Source organism: Labrus mixtus, chromosome 7, assembly GCF_963584025.1.
Source record: "Labrus mixtus chromosome 7, fLabMix1.1, whole genome shotgun sequence".
Classification (NCBI taxonomy): domain Eukaryota; kingdom Metazoa; phylum Chordata; class Actinopteri; order Labriformes; family Labridae; genus Labrus; species Labrus mixtus.
In genome coordinates this window covers 25,877,079-25,887,831 of record NC_083618.1, presented here as the reverse complement: position 1 = coordinate 25,887,831, position 10,753 = coordinate 25,877,079, and the positions used below count along the sequence as shown (strand labels likewise).

Below are 10,753 nucleotides of genomic sequence, written 5' to 3'. Positions count from 1 at the left end.
TGGAGCTCTGACTGTCGTACACAACAAGTGGAAACTAGAGCAGGTTGTCTCTAAAGCCTCGGACATAAATGGTTCGGATGGTCCGCCAGACTATACTTGTTTTTATATGAAGTGCATCTTCAACGTGGCAGTTAAAATAACCAGTGACCCCTCTAACCCAGCGCACCTTCATCTTCTGCTTCCCCCCTCTGGAAGTCACTGCAGTCCTAGATTGAACTACTCTACCAAACACACACTCACACATGTCTCTGATGGCAGCTAAGCGGTGGAACAACATCGCCTGACTATTTCACTTCTGTACATTATACATTTCACACGAGGTGTAACAGGACATAAATATCCTGCCATAAACTGGCAATGTGAAAAGGGCTAGGGCATCTTTATTATTTCCAGTCTTTGTCATGACCATCTAAAAACTCCCTAGGAGCTCTCAATGAGGGACAAGCCATGCTGATGATTCATTTCTGTAAAACTGAATAAAAATGGTTTTGTTCTGTTGGTCGTGTTATCCTCCTTGGAAATAAATAGCTTCTGTTGTAGAGAAAAAAAAACACAAATTAGTTTTAATTTATTCAGTTAAACAATTGTCAAAGTATCGGCTGAGGCGCTGCTTGTCAACAGGCAAGGCAGGCAACTGAGGGGCTGAAAAACTTTAAACCACAGCATTGCAAAAAATGTGCAATTTTCGCAATGACAGTAGCAAACTTCTCCAAGGCGGCCCTATCTGACACCACTCACTCACTCTCCATGCCCTGCAGCGAAAGAAAAGAGGAATTACTGTATCTGAGTGGCAGTGCAAAAAGAAAGAGCAAGACGAGTAAGAGTCGGGACACTGGCAGACATAATGTTGATGAACGCTGGTTGGAGGGGCCCCCAGGGAAATTTAGCTTACGGCCCCAACAGACTCTAGAATCTCCTCTGAGTATAGGGTCCTTGCCTTCTTTGATTTGATATCCCAAACACTTCAATTTGTACAAGCATAAAATCAACCACATTAGAATTTTTGACATTTTACCTCAAAAATGCTTGATCAAGTTTTCTTTATTACATCTGACAGGCTGCACTTGAACCTTGACCTTTTAGCTCCCACCACCTCTGAGAAGGTCATGAAGTGTGGTGGACTAAATGAAGAGAGGGAAAACGCCATGTCCTGGCCAACAGATAGCAGAGGTGGGGGGGGGGGGGGGGGGGGGGGCAGAGAGGGGGTGAGACAGGATGCGGCTTTCCTCTGAGTCTTTTCAAAAACACTGTAAATCATTTGGACGGCCCATTTTATCATTTCACGGCACGCTAGGCTTTGTCATGGGGAGGGAAACTGAATGGGATGTGACTGGTTTGCATAAACAGATAGACTAGGCGCTAAATTGTAGCTGCAGGAATGACAAAAAATGAGAGAGAGAGTTTTCCAGGAGCAGTACAAAACAACAGCTCTTTTATGGGTATTCTGCATAACGAAATAGCCTTCAAGTGGAGTTAACATGCTGAGGAGTTGATGCTATATTAGATAAGCATGTTTTTAGGGAGGCATGGCGGTTTGAGAGGAGGATGCAAAGCAGGAAACACCAATATTTAATACCTGGTGTTTGTGGACACCTGTTAAAAGGCAAAAAAAATTGGCCTACGGTGAGAATGAAAAGGGGTGACTATTAGAAACAGAGAAAGTTGAAAGTCTATCTGTTTTTAGTTTATTTCATCTTCTACAAAAAAAAAAAAAAAAGCCAAAGGAGGATGGGGAGGGAGCAACATTAAACATAGATCCCAGTCTGGCTCTAATAGAGTATTCAGATAAGAGTGGAATCCAAAAGAGTTCAATACTTTCTTCAATATGTAGACATCATGTGAGAAATAATCTCATGGAGAAAAAAAAAGGAAAATCCTGCATATCATCGGTTATTTTTGCTCACAAAGAAATTAAAAATAATTTCAAGATATTATCAGAGCATTAATTCAGCTACTAGAAAAAAAAAAAGGTTGAGGTGGTGTAAGCAGCCGCTTTTCTTGCTGAACTTCTTTGTGTTTAAAATCACTGATGTTGAACATGAAAGTATATTTTATTGAGTGATATAGTTCTAAAGTTTCGGTGTTCATTTGTTTAAGTTTTTGGTTCGATGTTAACATATGTACCCGCTGGACTCTTCAGGCTAGCATCATTATCACAATGTTCAAACAGGCAGGGTTGTAAAATGATACCAAATTGAGATAGAAAAAAAGTTAACCCTAAATATATTTTTTTACAAACTATGGCAAAAATAAATAAATATATAAACCACTGTAATGTGTTTATGTTGCACCCATGTCTGTTTTTAGGAAATGTTGTTGAATTTTCTTTACCTTCTTTTTTATTCCAGGCCTCTTGGGGAAGGATGCCGTTGTTAAAAACTGAAAAACCAAAGAATAAACAAGTCTAAAGTGCTAGATAGATTAGTACCTGACAATGAAGCATGCTAAAAAGTAGAATCTAATTCAGTTATGTAATCCCTTTAGCTGTATTTCCTTCCAAGGACTATTTGATTAAAACACAATAAAAGAAAAAGTTGACTCATCATCATTATACTTCAAGGAAGAATGTGCAACATTTTCCACATAAATATAACATAAATCCAGTACATCCTCTGTAAATGTCTCTCTGAGTCAAGTCAGTTTAGGTGGACGGGACGGCCTTGTGTATAAAGCTGTTTTAGTGAAGGAAAAGAAGAATAACACTGACTACACACTGCTTATTCTGATGTCAGGTAAGTGTCTTTAGAGCGAGCTCTTTCTGTGTCAATTTATGTGCAAGATGAAGCTACTGCTGTATGAGTTAACCAAAGTGTGCTAACATTAGCCTGCTTTCACAACAATGCAGGCCACAGGCAATTACAACTCGAGCCGCTGCTAGCGCTTAATGGTTCTTAATCATGGTGCGTTCTAATTCATAACTCCTTCGTGTGAACAAGAGTGGAGAGGAGTTGGAGGTGTGTCGTTGGAGGAGGTGTCACCAAACAGCAGTTTGTTTTGGTTTAATGCAGGAGCTCAAGGGCGACCTCTACTGGATCAAAAAGGCGCACATTCTTCTTTTATTCATCCTAAGCCTTTTTTATATTCCGGCTGGTCCCCAAGGAACCAAGCTATAGTTGTTAACGTTTCCACAAAACAATTTATGCTTGTGAAATGGAAAACATATTGGATAAAAATGTCATATAACGATCCATTTCGCCTGCCCTCCAAAGTTAATTTAACATTCAAACTGTTTGTTTAAGACCCTCCCTTAAGTCAGGCAGAAAATCCTTCACTTCTTCTTCTTTGTCTCTTTGTGTTAAACATTCAGTCAACTACCTACTTGTGTTTCCCTGCCTACCAAACGTGAACTCTGGCAAATAGAACCGTGCAGGTGAGAAGAGATTGGAAGTGAATGAAATAATTATAATGTACTGTCCCATTTAAAAACATCATCATGGGAAGCATATCCAAGGAAACATGCAGCATCAATGCTTCACATATAAGTATTTGTCCTGACTTTGGTCAGTAAGTTGCAGCTAAAAGCAGATGTGAATAGAATTCCAAAAAGCCACTCCGAAGGACCCCCCATAGATTATCTATCAGCCCGAATTTTGAGGAGCAGCAGCTCTGTCTGCACTAAAGCTGTGCAAAGGAAGATGGATTAAAGGTAGATGATGTGTAGCCAGGATTTGTGTGGTTTCAGCTGTTCTTGTTGTCCGCAGTGCTACAGCTGGCCTGCCAAGTGTGTGTTTGCATGAAGCCAAAAAAAAATCCTGTTTCATGGAGTCATAAATAAACAACTAGTTTACACTTCAGCATCATTTAAAATCACTTATGTGTGTGGTGTGCCTACATATCTACTCCTTTTCAACAAATAATTCAATTTCTGAGGGTTTCACTGTTATTTTGTGTTTCCTCATTGTCTTATTTCTGTATAAGAGGCTTTTAATCAATGACAACAATCGAGTTGTGACAAGAACGCTTCATGTTTGGGTCTTTTTTTGTGGCATGAACATTATCAGATTGTATCGAGCAACTTAAAAGACGGCTGAAAAGAAGTATTTTACTGACATCTGACTTCTTTTAAATCACTCTCAGCAAAGGTCACTTATGACCACTAGTTTTTAGTTCTTAAATGAAGGCCTGCCCAAATAATTGGCTTGGTCACTGAAAGGCAGAGTGAATGGGCCCGCTCCAGATGCCATTTAATCATATCAGTGCATGAGTATTGGCTCAGTATTGATAGCGATAGTGATAGCCTCATTCATATCCTTTGTGACTGAACTGTTATAAATAGTTTTTCAGTGTACGGGGAAGACTTTAGACAACAGCAGGTCCATTTATTAAGTCTGTTCACTGAGCAGTCGCATTTAAATGTAAAATAATATTGTACATGTAAGTGTGCTACAATGTGTACCGTGTGCATTATTCAACTTTTACTTGATTCATTTTTTACGTCTATTGTATAAGCAACAGAGGTTGCTATGAGAAAACAAAAAGATGTTATCCGGCCTGAATCAGACCAGAAACATTGCCAATAATTTGCATGCAATTTGGCATTACTAAACTAGGGCGCTGCCATTTTATTGATTGTATTAATTTTGATCAGCTTTCTTTATATAATTTGTTAACTTGCTTAATGTTTTAATAGTGGTTTGAGACATACACAAGGTTGGACAGTGAATGTATAATAAAGGTGTTAGAGTGATTATCAACAGTCAGTATGGTATAATGCAACAAATACTATTCTGATGCTTACACAGCAGATAGCAAGGCAAGACCAAGCTGGCACCCTTTGCAAACTGTTCAAGATCACATACTGTAACACAGGATGGATATTTCCACTTCCAACAGAAACATCAATTAATTTGTCCAATATTATATCCCATACCTGTCCTACATCATCCATTCATAACACCCCTTATACCATCTCCCCAATAAAGTGAAAAAATAACATTGTGTTTAAATGTTTTTTGAATAGTTTAAAACGATTGCATTACATTTGCATTACATTACAAGTGTTAAGTGCTACTGTATATACTGTATGGGCCTACTGGTGATGGGGGAAACGGGCGCACTATTGTGGTTAAAGTGGTTTTTACCGCTGTACTGTGTCAGACGAACGTTCCAATAAAAGTATGTATCATGCACAGTCGTCGTTATAGTTATGAGCTAAGACTAAGTAATTCATCCAGAGTAAATATGACCTAGGTACACTTTTTTTAGGACAAGTGTTAGATATATTGTTTTCACTTTACATACAATTAACTGAAATATCATAGCGGGGCAATTTGAGACAAACCAGATGCTTGCAGATGCAATGAATGCACACAAATAAAAACATTCTAAAAATACAAATATAACAATGTAAGGTATAACATGAGACATCATGGTCTAATCCAAAGCTGGTCACAAACATTCATTTTATTTAATAACTCTAATCTTTAAAATCATGTGAACGGCCAACACATAAAGGCTTTGACTTGCGACTACATCATAAACACTGATTAAACATGTTGTCAATGTTATGTCTAAAAGGTGTCATTTGTTGGTGGCTGTTGGTAGACACATCATTTAAAACTGGCCCTGTCTCAGAGAGTGATGCTGTGTCGGCTCTGCTCTGCGTGTGTTTCTGCCTGCCCAGCGTCGAACAGTCACATACACCCATAACACATCGCGCCACCGTCCAAATTTACATGCCAATGTCCCAAACACAGCAAAGTATCTTGGACAGAGCATCCAGTAAATGTGCAGATCTCCACCCATTGCATTTGGGGGTATGTGAGTAAGGAAGAGCCTCCCCGATCTTTTTCTTTCCTTCAAAACAAAGAAGAGTTGATTCTTACTAATTGTCCTTCCAGGCTTCCTTACAGCAATGATGGTGAAGATTAGAAGATTGGAGGAATGTTCACTCCATCATATATAGACTGTGTGTACAGAATTACTGCAGTGCAAATAATAGAAAAACAAAGGCAGAAGGCAGGGACTCTGCAGATACAGCCACAGTATTATTATTACAAACATTATGATAAAAAGGAGATAGTTTCTATTTGCGTTATTATGTTGTATTTGGGGAAACGCATAACCTTTTTAAACAGTGAGATGCAGACATGCAGTCCAAAAATGAAAATGATCTGAAAATGCAATATTTTTCTTCTGACTTGAGGAAATTTTTGACAGCACCCTCATACAGCATAATCACAACAGCATCCAGGATGCATCCTGTACAGAGAGGGTTGTTGTCAGACTACAAACCAGCCCTGACTCATGTGTCCGTGCTTACTCAGCACCGGTTTTGAATAATTACATTGTGACCAGACCAGTTTGTTTAATGTCAATGTCTGAATGCCTATGAATATTCATTAATACTCTCCTCTGTTCCTGTGTTTTTCTCCAATCATTCCTCCGAGGCCCGGTCATCATCTCTTTACACTTCCACCTCCTCATTTGTGCTGTTGTTAAGATGCACCTGCACTGCTGTTTCCTGCTGCAGACTATAGGGACGTTTCATTATTAAACAGTCTGGCTTTTAATTATTTAGGATTGATTTGTCTATCTGCAATTTAACAATCTTGTGTTTATAAGGAAGAGATGGAACACACTTGACAAACAGAGGGACCGAAACATTGTGATTTATCTAATGAATTGATGATACTTAGCAAGAGTATAGTGTGCAGGATTTTTCTTTTTACGTATTAGGAAGAGATAAAAGGATGGATCAACCGGTTAGCACTTTAAGTTATTTTCATTTTGTTGGCTTATAAAGCAATAGTGCCTGTGCATACAGATCTCTCTTTAACAAATACAGATCAAAACAGGATTACAGCCATTTAAAGTCATGGTTTTCGAATTCTTGCTCGTATGACCTTGAGGCAGAAGAGATGTTAACAAGCCTGGTTTCCTAAGTCAAACACTCGTTGCCCTTGACATCTGTAAAACACAAACCACATAGTTGTGCAATAAACATCCGCCATACTTTTATGGTATTTGTAATCCGGATTTATCTTTCTTTAAAGATTGAATAACACTTGTATGTGTGTTGGACTTAAAGGCTCCAATACAAATTCATCCATGCAGTGGAGATGCAACTCTTGGAGAAACAAAAAAACGACTAAATAAAACAGGTGGGTTCCAAATAAGAGGACAAAAACAATGCACACGCCTCCATCAAAAGTGACAGTTCACTGATTTATACAAGTAATAGATGTGAATATGAATCATAGGGATTAGCCTTAAAGCTACAAACGTACCAAGATGCTTACCACAGATACATTGGGATTTTTATGCTGTCCTTTAATTTGTCAAATATTCAGTTGATTAGAACTTTTAAAGAGGTGTAAACATTGCTTGGTCCCTTATTTCCTCTAAATAAAACTTTTTTTTCCCCCAGCTGGTCTCCAACTTTGTCTGCCTTGGTGCAAATATAACTAGTAGATTTCCTCATAGCATTATGATGATGTTTATCTTTTATAAAATATTCTTCTGAAAGTGCTGCATTCCAGCCCTGCAATTCACTGACAATGTTCAATCTTATCAGCAGCTCCTCTCATCACTGATGAATAATATCAAAACACAGCTCGCCTTTTAAATCAATACCCTGTCATTTTTTCCAGGCACAATGGGGAACTGATACCTTCCTGTAACTGCTTTTCACGGCCGAGTTCCCATTATTTCTGTTGAACAGTGGACGCTCTGCCCCTTTGTGCACACAGATTCCATCTCTGTACGCTAAGGTGAGGGAGTTAAGGCAGTGAGTTGTTAGCAGTGGACTTAATGGTGAAATCAGAGGGATTGCGCCATCCTGACGACACTCAAAGAAACACCAGCTGCTCCTCTGATGTTGCTGCTGGGGCTTTAAATATTTCATTCAAAGCAGGGGAGGGAATGTGCGGAAAATGGAACATCTTCACTGTGCGCTAAAACAAACATCCTCTTGTTGACTTACAAACTAAAACACAATTTTACTCTGTGTCTCATTTAGCTGCCTCGTTCTTTTCCTGACAAAAAAAAAATCACTGACACGAAGGCTGCCTGAATGCGGCTGCAGTGGAAACAATGTGGGATTATGTCACCCTGTTGGCATATTTCCGCGTGTTTATTTAGAATTGAGGACTTGTTGAGAGAGGCGGATATTTCTGCAGGAATGACACAAGCCTTGTTTGGCTTTACGCATTCACCCTGAACACACAGCCTGACTGTAAGTGTGTGTCTTCCTCCCTCTAGCCTCCTGCATTTGACAGCGTCCCTCCCTCTTTCTCTCCTCCTCCTCCTCCTCCTCCTCCTCTCTCTCTCTCTCTCTCTCTCTTCAGGCTTTTCACCGGCAAAAAAAACCGACACACTCCCTTTCCCTGAAACCCGGGAATAAACGCGGAGCGGCGGCAGGAGCAGGACTGAGCTACCCTGGGTGCGCACCATCCATGGTTGTCCCCTGGATATCTGTCTGACAGGAGGGTACGTTGCGATATTCATATTTTCCCCTGTCAATTTTGCTCACGTCGTTATAAGCTCTGGCTTGGTTGTGTTAAACGATTTGTTGAATGTCGGGCTTTGGCGTTTTCGAGATCTTTCCCTTATCCCTTTTACGCGTACATAATTCGTGAAAGCGCTGCTTTGTTCGTGCTCTTTCTGCCTCTAGCTTGTGCAATGAAACGGCATTTATTCAAGCTACAGCTGTTTAAAGACCATCATGTTACAACGCAGCATGTACTTTGCCCCGCTTGGTTGCCGTCCTGACTTGGTGGATGAATATCGTTGTGGGAATGAAGCAAAAGCGAGTTGTAGCGTCGTTTGGGGCCCACTTGCTCACTCAGTGTTGACATCCCACCTGCAACCAGGCGGTAAGACCCCGGTGCACCCCCTTCTAGTGTCCGGAGCGATGGACACAGCCCGTACATGATTTTTGCCACGAACAGCACCTCCTTGATTTTCTTTTTTCTTTTTCTTTTTTTTTTTTTTTTTATCTTCCTCAAAGTTGAGCTCAGAGATCAGCTGTTGTCTTGCTTGTTTTTCGCAGCCTGTCAGGCGAACTGGATCAGCAGTTGGCTTAGTCAGTGAATCCTCCCAACACACCCATCACTAATTATGCAACAGCCACACTGACAGTCACACACTGTCACACCCTGTCATCAACACTCGGGTTTGTCCTCGCAAAGTGCTGGAGTTTGCTTCCAAAACAAACCAGAATTAATTATAGTTCATACATTTTGGCATCACAGTGTTGAAGTGATCTGGGTACGAGTAGGCGACATGGTGTAAATACAGGCTTCAGTTACAGTGGAGACATTTGAGGTGAAGCCGCTCTCTGCCTGTTTCTGCTTGCATGCTGAGGCAGGTCCCTGTGCAGACATGGCCTCACCTTTGGCCCCCCCGTGGTTTCACCGGTTTGTGGAATTACATGCAGTGTTGGAGAGGAATGTTTCTGCACGTGCACGTGTTGGCTTCACCTTCACGATGCTATGCTTGGACTTTTATCTGTGGTTGTTTATCTCCAGCCAGCACTGCATTATACCTTCAGTGCCTTTATGTCTTGAGTTCATCTACGGTACGATCAATCTCTTAAACCCATCAGCCAACGTCTAACAACATTATAGCCTCTGGGAGCTACAGCCCACAGGTCTTCCAGAGGAGCCAGTGGTTGGTGATAAGAACTTCTAGACTTTCATTTCTACTCGTTGCATTTTTTGTGAAGGAGATGGAGTGAAGAGGAGACATGTAAATCAGATTATTATTCCACTTCCAATACTTAAAATCCAGTCCTGCACCAACAGATTCTGCATTCTCATGCAAACCTATACGATTACAGAATGATGAGCGTTGAAATTTCTTGGAAAAACATTTTTTTTTTAATGGTCTAAAACGCATTGTCTAAAATTTCATGGTCACAAAGTGATATGACTACATGTTCCTATTTATGCAGTACAATATATTGGTACTAAGGAAGGTTCAGGTTGCTAAAAGGCTGGATTAAATCACTTAATCACGCATACAGTAGGTGTGTTTTGGGTGTAATATGAATCAAACCAATCAGAGTATCAACTCTCATTCCCCTTAAGAAACAGGTATGCCTGCTGGCCGGCACGTTGCATTCAACATGTAAGATTTCAGTCTTTATACTAAAATGAAGATGGAACTCTGGCCAGCTAATTCAACTTTCTTCCCTTCATTGTGCCCCTGAACACACAGAACATACTAAGGACAATGTGTGAAACAAGTTGATGGTGGAGTCAAGTCATGTCTCGCTAAAACATTCCCACAACACCAGAAATGATCAGTGCCTTTCCAAATCAAGATACATGCGGTTTACATTTCCTTACTAGAGAACAAAAGCAAATGCTAAAGAATTATTCAAATCTCCTGACACCCTGACAGGATCAAACAGGATCTATGTAAACTTCTGTGGACTTAACGTCAAATAAGTAGGCTGTAAACACTTATTTACTTATTTTCCTCTGCTGGAATCCTGGGCTATTACTGTAAGGCATGCTGGACACTGGACAGTCTGTATTAATAACTGTGGGCTTGAATGTGGATGGAACTTATGTATACAAATTCATATTAATTCAACGCTCTGTTGCATTAGAGAGTGTAAAGTGTGTGTACTTCTGCATGTTTCTCCAGGTATATCAGACGATGCATTTCGAGAGCTTGGTGTTGGTCTCAACATGAATTTTCAGGCCGTGTGCTGTGCCGTACGGTGTAGCAGACATCTAAGACGATGTAAGGATGACAGGAGGCGAGGAAGAAAAAAAGCAAATATAGTGAGCAGGGTTCTGCT

At 40.3% G+C, this 10,753-nt stretch overlaps 1 protein-coding gene across 9 annotated transcripts in view; it reads left to right on the top strand.

Moving 5' to 3' along the window:
* The first annotated feature begins 8,193 nt into the window (after positions 1-8,193).
* LOC132977035 (protein 4.1-like) overlaps positions 8,194-10,753 on the top strand; it is a 93,322-nt gene continuing 90,762 nt past the window's right edge. For 4 of the 9 annotated variants that reach the window (XM_061041389.1, XM_061041386.1, XM_061041387.1 and 1 more), the window contains exon 1: positions 8,195-8,430. The gene's annotated coding sequence lies outside the window, so the exon portion shown is untranslated. Of the gene's footprint in view, positions 8,431-10,753 lie in introns of all 9 variants that reach the window. The other 5 variants (XM_061041388.1, XM_061041384.1, XM_061041391.1 and 2 more) reach the window with 5 other exon arrangements.